Below are 13,299 nucleotides of genomic sequence, written 5' to 3' on the forward strand. Positions count from 1 at the left end.
AAAACTATTGCATTAGAATACATATAAGAAGGACTGGCATATGAGGAGGGGCACACAACCTGTAGGTGTAGTTTGGTTATTTGCCCACCCATTGACTGCCCATGGCCATGCTAATTCCTATGGCCCTTTCCACTCTGTTCCTGCCCCTGCCCAACCAAATCACCTCCAACTCTTTCAGCTCGCTTTAATCAAGCCATACAATCAGACTTTGCACTTGAAGTGCCTGCTAGTGTTTCCTCAAAGCCATCTTCTGAGAGTTAATGACTTAATTGGAGTTGCAAACCCAGTACTGGCGTAGTAAAAATGTCTTACCAGGTCTGTCTTCAGCCACTCGATTTGTAAGTGCTCTGCACTGAAGTCCTGTTAAAAACAACTATTGGTAAAGCCAACAGTTTTTCCATGTGTATAAGTATTAGGCATTTGCCAGGCACTGCTATTAGATGCCCAGGTACTCACATTTTGCACCTGTTACCAGCAATTTCCATTTAGTGCCAGTACACTAATGCCTGGCAAGTGCCTTTCCCATACCTATACAAAAGCCCAAAATATTGGCATTGCCAGTGCTTGTTTAAGATAGGAGTGGCAACTGTAGGGGTGGACATTGGCAAGACCCAAGGGGAAGTGATGGGCTGGAAGGTGTACCTCTGTTAGATACAGGTTCTTTATCAGGCCTTAAGGCCTTAGCAATATAAGAGTTGGGTAGATGATCATATTTGTTTTAATTGTTTTGTTATTGAATTCATTTACTTTTATAGACTCCAAGTCTACGGATAACAGTTGAAGGGACTTTGGATTTCCTATTCTCCTCAGTGAAGTAGGCTGGAGTTCATGCAGAGAAGAATTGGAGTTTCAGTAGGCAATAGATGCAGGTGGCAACATGGTTTGTGGGGGAATGCATTGGGGCTAGTTAATGCCAAGGCTGAAGTAGAATGAACAAAGGGTTGACCTGAAAAGAAGGAAAAGAAGGGTCAGTTATGGAGGGCATGAGCAAGATATGGCAGGATATGAGAGTAGTAAGCATGCTACTGCTTGCAGAAAGAGCGTGGCGGGGGCTAGGAAGCCAGCGGCCAATGATGGGAGGCCACGCCTCGCTCCCCCAGATCACATGGACCTTCACATCCATGGAACTGCTCTTAAATGTGTAACTTCTTACCTCACATGCAGAACTTTATCTAAAGGAACAAGGATGCCTCTATCCCAATCATTTGGCCTGTTAGCATCCTGCAAGGATATGTCCTTGACCCTCTTCTTCACCATCTATATTTCTTCCATCAGAAAACTCATCTCCTTTGGATTCTTTTCTCAGCTATTAGTGTATTGTACAAACCTTCTTCTGCTTTCCTACATTCACTCCTACCCATATATCTGCCTGCATATCAACTACCCATCATTTGATGCCACTTCCCTGCCTTTGGGGCCTGTCTCTTTTGTCCCCCACCTTTTTTTGGCTATTTCCTACTCACCCATTCTACATCCGCGTTATCCGGTCTTCTATGATTTCAGCCACAACCGTCATCACTTTATCAAACGTACTGCAAACATATTGCAACGGAAGCCAGGCTCAATTTTCTTAATATCCTACATATCTGTCCCTTCAATACTTTCAACTCCACCAAAACCCGATCATAACACAGGTACTTAACAGCATAGGCTGCTTTGTCAGCCTCCTTCTTGGCCTCCCATTTTAATTGTTCTTTCTGCTTGACAAGGTTCTCAACTTTTCAACCCTTATTCTATAGAGTCTTCCTTACTCTCGATGAAAAATAAATCTCTCCTTAAATTACTACTGTTTGTCTTTAATCTTGGAAGTGACTTGCTCCCCCTATGCGTATATCTCTGCTATGTCTCCAGAAAAACCCTCCGCTCCTCCTCACTTCCTAATCTCCATTTTTCTGTCCTCCTTGAACTCCAAACCACTTCTGCTCCTTCTCCCTTCTGGCCCAGCTTCATCGGAACTCCCCTAACCTCCACATAAAAAACTCCACACTATTCACTCCTTCAGGTCCTCACTGACGTTCCACCCCCTCAACCAAAAAGGTGCTCCCTCTACCTACTCCCCCATTCCTGGTACTCCAGCTTCCCTTCGTTCAGTATTTATGTCCCTATATTAGCTTGTCTGTTTATGTTTATGTCTTTTTCCTTTTTTACTGGTATGTTTATGTCTTTTACTTTTTACACTGCCTGCCTCTTGTATTACGTTGCCACCCCATATTGTATGCATGTGATGCCTGTATACCTGTCTCTTGTATTTCGCTGCCCCCCTGTTGTATGCATGTGATGCCTGTATACCTGTCTCTTGTATTTCGCTGCCCCCCTGTTGCATGCATGTGTTGCCTGTATGTCTGCTTCTTGTATTTCGCTGCCCCCCTGTTGTATGTATGTGATGCCTGTTTGCTTGCCTCTTGTATTTTGCTGCCCCCCGCTGTGTGCATGTGATGCCTGTATGCCTGCCTCTTGTATTTCGCTGCCCCCCCCTTGTTGTATGCATGTATTGCCTGTATGCCTGCTTCTTGTATTTTGCTGCCCACCCTGTTGTATGCATATGATACCTGCATGTCTGCCAGTTGTATTTCGCTGTCCACCCTGTTGTATGCATGTGATGCCTGTATGCCTGCCTCTTGTATTTTGGTGCCCCCCCTGTTGTATGCATGTGATGCCTGTATGCCTGCCTCTTGTATTTTGGTGCCCCCCCTGTTGTATGCATGTGATGCCTGTATGCCTGCCTCTTGTTTTTCGCTGCCCCCCTGTTGTATAAACGTAATGCCTGTATGCTTGAATCCTTCATCTTGCTGTCCCCTCCCCCCATGGTAGCCCTCTCCTGCTACCCCCCCTACATCAATCAATCCCTCTCTGCCCGCTGTGAGAGTTTGTGTTGACACAATATGGGGACACCATCACCGCCTTGTTGCTGATGCTTTGAATTGACTTTTTGGACTCATGTGACTCATGTTGGTTCACCCATCTCGAATCTCGTCATTCTCATGCTGGACTTCCTTTAGCATCACGTAATCATGGTGGCCTTGAATCATGCTATGCCCATTTACGACTTGGATCATGGCTTGCACTTGCTGTTCTCTTGCAACATGTTGTGTTCAGTATTTACCTCTGCAACTTGATGTGCTCTCTCCACTTGCTTTTCCGCTATAGATCACTGTATTTCGCCGGCTTGCCTCTTCTTCTCTTTCATCACACTCATCGCTTCTCAGTCTTCTCTTCCTCTCGCTATCTTTTTCCTTCTCTCCTCTCCCTCCTCGCTTACTATATTTTATGCACTTTCTCTATCAGAAATGTCGTCAGACCTGGTACGATAGTAGTTTGTTTGTTCCTCCCCCTCCTGCACTTGTTTGTTCCTCCCTTGACCCCTCCAGAACTACCTGAAATGTCATCAGGCCTAGTACAATAGTCTCTTGTCTGTTTTCAGTTGACACACAAGTACCCTCAATTGATAAATACAAATAAATGCAAATAAGGTTAAAAGGGAATTGAAAATGTGCACACTGATTGGTATTATATGGTGGAAGCATGGGGATTTTGAGGCAACACAGCTGAATGTTTCAGACAGGATGGGGTGCATCTTTCACTGTTACGGACAGAAATACAGGATTTGGGGCCTCACCCCCCTTCCATGATAGTCACTGGTGTTATGGTCCATGCACCTGTTAGTGCCCCCTGCCTTAGTGCAGGGACCAAGTGGGGTGTTCTGGGGATTCCCAGTATAACCCCTCTGTGTCCAGCATCCAATAGCTCTGACTAGACCGAAGGAAGCAATGATATCACATGTTGTGAGAAGGTCACATCATTTCTTATAGATGTAAATGGGTCTTTTGTAGTGAACAAAATAAAGTTAAAAACATTGGTGACAGTTGTGCAGCATGCTAGAGGAGTCTGAGCTGTACTTTGATGTGCGATAAGGTGAACGATTTATTGGTGAAGAACCCATACAGATAGGCATTATTTTTAACCAGGGCCTGCTAAGGCTCGTGAAGGGGAGCTTGTCACTGGCAGACAATATCATCATTATCATCCCGAGCATTCTCGTGTTTAGGGGTTCTGCCGACCTCTCAGATTAGCAATTTATCGCAGCAGTCACTCGCTCTGTCCATTTCCTTTTCATTTATAAATGCCAGGGCCCCGTGCACTGAATTTCCGACTTCGGGCTTAAGAAATGCTCTTGATCGAATGCTGCTTCAGTTCTCCAGGTTTCCAGTCACCCCATCTGTTCAAACAGCAGCACTCACACACCTGTCATGACGCCGTGTAAAACTGCGCTCAACCGAGCCGTGTCATAAATCATGCAAGCGCAGCTGGCAAATCCGTCATTTATTTTGAAGGTCTTGCAATCATTTAAAAGGCAGACTTTGACAAGAAATTAAGAGGAACGCGCACGGGAGACAATCACTGGCTCACCAACATCTGGCGAACTGAGAAATGCATGGACATTGAGGTGCAGACGTCAGCTTTTTCCGCCCTCCCCCCAATATACTGTAGCTTGCTATTTCCGTTTCCAATTAATTATTTTGAAAAATATATGTCCTCATTTAACAAGGTGTGCTCAGCGAGGGCCTCATTATGCAGTCCAACTCTTAGCTTTTGGAATTATATGCATGTTTTCTTTCCGTTTGTAATTGCTTTCATACATAAAACGTTTGCACAACCATTACAAAAGTAAACAACTATTCAGACGCCAGAATGCCTGGATTACTTACAGCACATCCCAAGCACGGTGAGTCCTACGCTTCCTGATCCCAAATAGTAATGAAGGACACATTGCTGGACACAGATCTTGAATGCGAGCTATCATTTCCTTTATCCAGGGATGTCAATTAACCAAAATGCCAGGGGTAGCGGAAGTAACATCACAGAAAGTGAGGTCACATGACCGTTGACCCATATGACATCAGTTCCTCTTTAACCCTGATGACATCACTGGAAGTGCCTTGAAGGCATATTAAAAAAAAGTACATGAATGTACAATTTTTAAAATACCAAATAGACACTAAAGCAGACTAACATATTTTAGATACCAACCACATTTTAACAAGAGTGCTGCCTTCATATCCCATGGATGGGGTGATGAGATGACAGGGTTAGAGCCACTAGAATCATCATAGGCTGAGACACTGCTGTAGATATGCCACTTCAGCATTTCATGGCCAGTTATTTCCATAATATGCCAATTATAGCTGCTTGTCAGGTTTGTCAATATATGATATTACAGTATCACAAAATCCAATAGATACACGTCACCAACAGTGCACAGGAACTTAAATGCTTCGATTCATGATAATGGTTTGTTATTGATGCAGCGCTTTTGACAAAGCACTATATATAGCCCATATTTACATATAATTATCATCCCAACCCAAGTTGGTACTCATTTATCAACCTTGGATGGAATAATGAAAGGCTGAGTTCGCCTTGCCGGGATTCATACCTGCAGAACAAACATAGATCGCATCAGTGACCACTCAACCTACTGAGCTATCTTATGGCTTTGCTATTAATGTAATGCCACAATAAGAAAACATGTAAAAACTGGCTTTACAATGTAGACCGGACATGTAATGCCACACATCATGTTTGCTGTAGCCTTGATGATGCACAGTAAAAAATGCCATGCCACAGTAAGATATACCTAGATGGGCTGTACCAAATGCCCAATCTAACCACGTAATAACACTTATCATGCTTACTTTATCATGGATGTCCAGAAAAGTATACCATTCCACAGTACAGAAAGAATGACTGCACCCAAAGGTAGGTCTAGCCAGGTAATTACACTGTCGTGTTTGCTTTATTATAAATGCCAAGTACAAAATGTCAAGCCCAGAAAGAAATGGTAGACTAGCTGCACCAAAATGCTAGTCTAGCCAAGTAATAACACTTATAAGGCTAACTTCATTATATATACCCAGAAAATATGCCATGACACAGTAAGAAATGGCGATACCGGCTGCACCCAAATGACAGTCTAAACAGATAGTAACACTTATCATGGTTACTTTACTATAGATGCCCAGTCCAAATGTTATGCCCCAGTAAGAAATGACTAGACTGGATGTACGAAAATGCCAGTCTAGCCACTATTACATATCATGACTACTTTCTCATTGTTGACCATTATTTATGAGTGTACCCCTCTGCTGCCCCACCCTTCCCACACATCCCCTCTTCCTCCCATTCTCCTGCTCAAAACCATAAAATCTGCTCTTCGGCTCAGCATTACCTCCACATCCATCTTGCTCATCCCAGTACTTATGTATCAGGCAAGGTGCTTCATAGGCAAGTACTGGGATGAGGAAGAGTGGGACTTGGAGTAATAAAGATTAGTGGTAAGTAATCCAAACATTTAACACAAGCACACATTCACTTGCTCATTTACACATCCACCCATTCACCCTTCACTCATACATGCACACCCACCCGCACATCATGCACTCATTCACACACATTACATGATATATACACGTACATTACATAATATAAACAAACACCCAACTTTTACACTTAAAAAATACATGTACTTACCTTCCTCAAATCTGTTACTCCTCCTCCGCATGCATGCCTCTGGCTCCTATGCTGCAACATGCGTGCAAGGATCCAGCTCTGGTTCCTGTCACACGCAGCACAGCATAGGAGCTGGAGGGTTCCATGTCCTAGGAAAGGGGATTGGATTTCAAAATGGAATAATTTCTTTTTGAAGTCACTCCTAATGATTTAAAAAAGAAATGATTTCTGTTACGGAAACCGAAATGGAAATAATTTGTTTTTGAAGTCAGAGTGACTTCAAAATTTTTTTATTTATTTTGGAAATCCTTGTCCCTCCCCTATAGCCAGGGGTTTGCAAAGGCAGTGGCAGGGGTCACGTTTGAGGTTCCCACGGGTCGCAGTTGTGACCCCTAGCAACTCCCAAATGATGTCCATGCACTTATTCCCTCCCCTGAATGGGGATGGGCTGTATGTGCCCCCCTACCTCTACTCACTTCCTGTATCAGTAAAGCAAGTCAAAAGATTCAATGGGGCAGATTCTAAAAAAAATAGCGCAAATGAAAGTGGCGCAGAGAACGCTCCTGCTGCATTTGTGCTATTTTTAGAAATGTACAGGTCACCCTATTCTCAAAGGTGAACTGCATCTTTCTGGAGGGACTGGACAGTGGCACAAAAATACCCCTTTGCATACATTAATGCCGGGCGATGACAGGCTCTCAGCAACCACTGATGCTGTAGCACATTTCACGGAGACTGGCTGTGAAGGGACCTGTCTCAGTGAAATAAACAACAAAAAAGCTTTTCCATCGCTTGGGGGGTGGAAATGCTAGTGTGCCAGTGTAACAGCCACAATTTAAACCGCGACTGTCACACTACAAAAACAAATCACGATAAATTTACAAATACTTGATATGTGAGCATTAATTCACTCCAATTTGGTTTTCTGAGATGACCAGCGGGCTTGACTAGAAAACAACCTCAGCCTTGCTCCCTTCTGCACACGTTTCTCACCCGGCCGACAATATAAATAGCACATGAGAAGGAGAAGAGCATATTTTGCCCAACTCCTTAAGGGGTGGGACTAGTTGGAGAATAATTTAAAAAAAAAAACAATTATAGCTTGCACACAAAGTCTGAGCCCATCATTGCTGAAGGACTGGGACAAGGAACGAGGGGGTAACAACCACGATGAAAAAACCCTAAACACAAACACTGGTAACTGTACTGTTAATGAAATATGATTTCTGCTTCTTTTTCTTTTTTTTTTTGTTAAGAAATTGGGTTCTTCTTCTTACGACTGCTGAATGGAATGTAGCGTTTGTGGTGACTGCTAGTTTTGGAATTAGGAGCCGGAAAGTGCTTTGCAGAATTAATTGTTCTTACTTGGAAAACCTCTGCTAACCATAAGGATGGAAGAGTACCTCCCATGCAAATTACCGCCTGCTTCCGGTATATATTAAACACGGCTCTCGGGCATCAAGGTCACCTACCAAGTCGACTAGGACAAACAACGTGCCACAGAACGGCACTGCTGTCTTGTATTAAACGCCTCATTAAGTTCTGTAAACGCATTTTCAGTTTTAACTCATATTTGACACGCGAGAACCACGTACAGTGAGCCACCTTGTACATGGAATGTGAAGGGGCATGAGTGGCACTCACAGATGCCTATCCATCCGCCGTGTGTTGCTCCTGTTGTGAATACGAGAGGGAGACCCTTCCTGTTGGGACCATAGGGTTCAATATATCATATTTTACAGTGGTTTAACCAACTGTTTTGTTTCAATATCTATTTTATTCAATTTCTACAGGCATTTAATACAAACAATTCTTCAGCACTGTACCTTTTGAACCAACATATAACTTTATTGGTATATTTCATGTAAGACAAGCACAATCATTTCTCAAAGTGATTGTCTTTTTTACTTTGTTGTTTCTTGCTTAATAAATCAATTATTATATAAGCTGTTCACTTTAAAATGTTACCGATGATTAAAGCATCTCAACCTCAACATAGCATACTTCTACATACATTAAAAAACAAACAATGTCTTCTCTGCACCACGTGATGTGATTCCCACTTAGCACCCACGTGTGCAAACATTCATAATTCTTTTTTAATCAGGGTGTACGTCTCCCAGTTAATGGGTTGGTGTTTCTTCCGTAAATTGTTTTTGGAAGCATTTCTAACTGGACGTTTCGATGGAATATATGTGTTACCATCTTCCTCAGGACCTTCTAGCATTAGCTGACCCTGGAAGAAAAAACACAACTCAGAGACAAAGTTTATCCTGCTGCATCAATGCTTTCAGGACTGTTCCCCGCTGGTTTGGGGCTACAATACTCTATGAGATGACGATTCCATCCCCCATTCCTACCAGGCCTGGAACAGGCCTGGAACTTCTCAGCAGGAAACAATACAATGAAGCAATCCTTTTTTGCTGACTAAAGTTGCCCGCTGTGACACTTCCTAACCGGTAGCTGCTCCCTCCTGCAGTCACCAATATAAAGAACCTTTAGCAAAGACAAGAGGTCTGATTTTTTGGGGTAATAAGTGAACATGTTTGCTAATGGGTTGCTGATTGTTGAGTTTCTGTGTTCGATTGTGCCAATAAAGGGGTGACCACGTTATAGGTTTTGTATAGTTATGTGGATGGTAGACTGGGAGAATATATCGGTGAGTTTGTGCAGCTAGGTGAGTGGTTGGAGAGTTGAGTGTGTGCACTCATTTAGGGGAGATTACCAAATTCATAGGTATTTATGTAAGTCCCTCTAGAGAAGTGTGATTCAGCAATGCATGAATTGCCGAGTTTCCGATGACCTGCACCAATTTTAAAATTAGAATGGTAAACGTAAAGTGGACATACTGGAAAGGCAAGGGGTGGGAATGGAAAGGTGCTCCTTACCTGTCTTCTTTCACTGTTTATTTATGGATTTCTGTCTGAGCATGAAAGCAGTTTCCTCATGCTTCTCTTGTTGTCATCCGAATGGAGCACAACTGGACGTATACATATTAACATGAATCGCTCCATTACACCTTACACCCAACTTGCAAAAGATCTATAAAAGAAAAGCCACCATAGTGCCATTACTGAAGAACAAAGTCAGTGGTCCTCATTACAACTCCGGCGTTAGCCGTGCCAGCAAAACCGGCACGGCTGCTGCAGGAGTTGTATTTTTACCAGCACCCGCGAATGGGCAAGAACCTGGTCATGCCGAGTTTGGTGGACCCGGTAATTGCCCATTTGCGCGTGCCGCCAATAAGGAACTCCCCATCCCCATTCGGCCCCATAGGGCTGAATGGGAATGGCACGTTGAAGGCACCGGCACCATTCAGAATGGTGCCGGTGCATTCGACATGCTGTGCTCACGGGTGCCGCTCTGCCCGCCAGGTCACACCCGGCGGGCTGACAGGCGCCTGTGAGCACAGCTCGTAGTATGGCGGTCCGGGAACTATGGTACCAGCTGGCTTACCGGTACCGTAGTTTCCTGGACTGCCATGCTTATAATGAGGCCTAGTGAACCCCAACGTGCTGGCCACGTTTCATCCAATCAGAAACAACCCTTTAAAAAAAAAAGATTCTGGATGAAATGGCAACAAGAGAGAGAGCACAGCACGGACGCGAACAAAGCCGCTTTGAAGTCCATTCTGCAGAACAACACAAGCGGTTGATTCCACAGTGGACATCGGGTTAATTAAGTGCAACCACAGACGTTGGATAAGATCATGTATTAACAGCGAATAGTAGATACTGGAACACTGCAAGTGCTTGACACCAGAGTACTTGCCATATACACAGGTGTGAAATTACCAAAGGCAATTTTGGCCACCATATAAAAAGCTCTTTTGAAATTGAGTTATATAACTGGAGCACCAAGGTTTAGTTCCAATGTTTGCACCACCCCTACCAGTATATATTGGAGAGTTTGTTTGAAGACATCTTCCGCTGGATCATTCTGTAAGGGTGAGGGGACATTTACGCCATGCCCATGTCCTGAAGAAGGTCAGGGTTATGCAAGGGTATATCAGCAGTGGTTTATGCCGACCGAAACACGTGTAGACAAGGTTTAATAAGCTTGTGCTAGTCAACAGATACACACACTTGTAGCATGTATGGGTGTGAAGAATTGACTGAATATTTTTTGTAAGGGTATTTTTGTAATTGATAACACATAACATTGTGAGTTTACATTGGATGTGTGTGAGTGAGTATGTGTATGCATGGTGGAATGATTTTGATTATGTCAAATGTTTGGGACCTCTTATGGTTCTTACAAGCAAACAGTTTGTGTGTTTGCTTTTTGGAATAAATTCATTTGTTTATATGAGAATATCGTGCTGGTAGAGCCTTTCCAACCTCATAACCAAGGTCCATTTGTGTGTACCACTGAAATGGCCACAATGCAGCTCATAGAATACTATGAAAAAGAAAATATCGTGCATAACTTCCCATCGGGGGACCAGCAAGCAGGCAGCATTGAACCTAATCTGCTGCACATAAAGCAGACTCGCTGGAATGTGGCAGAGGAAAAGTGCTGGACGGTTCTCTTGCTGTTCAACTTGTCGCAGCACTCGACACCCTCAACAATTGACTTCAGCACCCTCAGGTATCTGCGGCTCAGCTCCAAATGGACCTCATCTATCCTGAAATGAGTCTCCTGTTCCGAGCTATTCACTACTCCCACCGGTGTCTCCCATTTATCGGTCTCTGCACCACTGCTCCTTAACTGTTACATGATGACACTTGCAGACTCCTTCAATACTTGTTCCAGCTGTAGGTGGGTGATGGATTGCTTTCAAGCTGCAAAGCAGTGTGCTCATCTCATGACATCACTAAGTGCTTGCGCTCCATCTAAGACTGGACAGTTAATAACCACCTGTGCCTGATAGTAGCAAAAGCAGGGTTTTAGGAATGACTACTCCTTACATCCCTTTGTGTGGCCTCCATCTAGGGGTCCTGGTCCTTTTCCTATTGCGGAGGCCAAAAGCGGAGGCATCTTGACCGCAAACTCTCTTTCAGTAGGCAGATCAGGGAACTCAGTACATCGTGTCATTTCCGCCTGCCCATGCTTATACGGACCCTGTGGTTTTAAATACTCAAATCAAAGTGGAGGATTCTAGGGTATGGAACTAGTTTCACTGGACTACTATAACCGCTTGCCCTTGAGCCTTACCAAAACCTTATTCATGCCCTTCAGTTGACCCAAAACAATGATTCCAGGGTCATTTTAGAACTGTAAATACGAGATCGAATCAAACTAGCCCTGAAGGCTTTGCTCTGATTCCTCTACGAAAAAGAACACATCTGTGGTCCTTCAGCTTTACCCACAAGGCACATCACAGCAAGGAACCATGATACGTCCGTGCCCTCATCAATAGATATCATTCTTCCAGAACATTCAGATCCTCAACTGCCAAATGATTGTCACCAGTTACTTTGTGGAAAAAGCATGTTGGCCAATGTTCGATCCACGCAAGAGGCCCCGGCCTGTGGAACTTCCTCCCATCCACTATTTCACACCAAGAAAGCCTTTCAAGTTTGATGAAAAAACCAAGGAAGCCCTCATCAAACAAGCTTTCCCGCCAGAATGACATCCACCAGTGCAAAGGGGACGTCACCTACTGCTCCGGCACAGACTGAAAGGCATTGATTGGCCGAACTGAGCTATGGGTTCCTGCCTGCCCATGTTCTCTTTTGGCCTGTGGCATTTGTTAGCTGTGCCCTGCACTGCGTCACCACTCCGCTGTAATGCACTTATACACTATTGTTTCAAAACATACATCCCTTACTGCTCTATTTCTTTGCATTTGCCCTCTGCTGCCTTCCTGTTGCTCCTATACTGATCTGAACGTACCAAGACACAAAGTAAATCGGTTTTGCTGGGAACGCTGTACAAATCAACAATAAATGTAGAAAGGATGCAAACACTCATTTAAAAACCAGATGAATACATGCACACGTAACAAATGCTGGGCTTCAGTTAAAAAACGTAGCGTGACATTTTATAGCGGATTTCTGGTAAATGCCCTACTTGAAAGAGAGGCCCCCTTCTATATTCTGGGCACTTCATTCCTTCTTATAACAAAACCTGTTTTTCAGTTTTGATTCCTGCTTCTTCCAAAGGAAAGCATTCAAAGTTGCTCTGTCAGCTGAGGGAAAGCTTGCAGATTACGATCCCTTAAATGTCTTGAAGTAGTAGCAAAAGGAAAAGTAGTGAAGTGAAAACCTTGCTTTTGGCCTTCATTTGTTTTCCCTACTTTGTCTCATATGTGGAAAGTAGGGAAAAACAAAGGAAGGACAACAACACTGGGCATGTTAGCAATGCTGTGCTCCTGCTTTTTTGTAAAAGTGTGTTCCCTGTGTTCAGGGCTATCATAAATAAGCACTTGTTCAGCACCACAGAGCAGGTTTAAAACAAACAAAAAACACACCAATGCCCAAAGCAGCCAGGAAATGAAACATGGCTTTAAATGAATTATTCACAAATATCTAATCAACTTAGATAGCTCCATTTGGTCCTACTAAATGGCTGCTGACATAATACAGCTTTCAGCAGCATGCACTCGGTGTGCATCACAGTACAGCCTACTCGCACCAGATCCCCGCTATAATATTTATGGTCAAGACATTTTGCAACGCGCTAAACCGCACTCTAGCTAGACCTAAACAATCTTCCAGTGTCAGTGCTTGCAGCTATCCATCTCTGCTCATCTATGAGAGGAAGAACTTTAATAAGTCCACTCAATTTATAGCAAATGTGCACTTGAAATAGTGAAAAATGTGTCATTTTTAAGTGTGATTCAAAAAG

The sequence above is a fragment of the Ambystoma mexicanum genome, chromosome 12, assembly GCF_040938575.1.
Source record: "Ambystoma mexicanum isolate Mex_15411 chromosome 12, UKY_AmexF1_1, whole genome shotgun sequence".
Taxonomy (NCBI): domain Eukaryota; kingdom Metazoa; phylum Chordata; class Amphibia; order Caudata; family Ambystomatidae; genus Ambystoma; species Ambystoma mexicanum.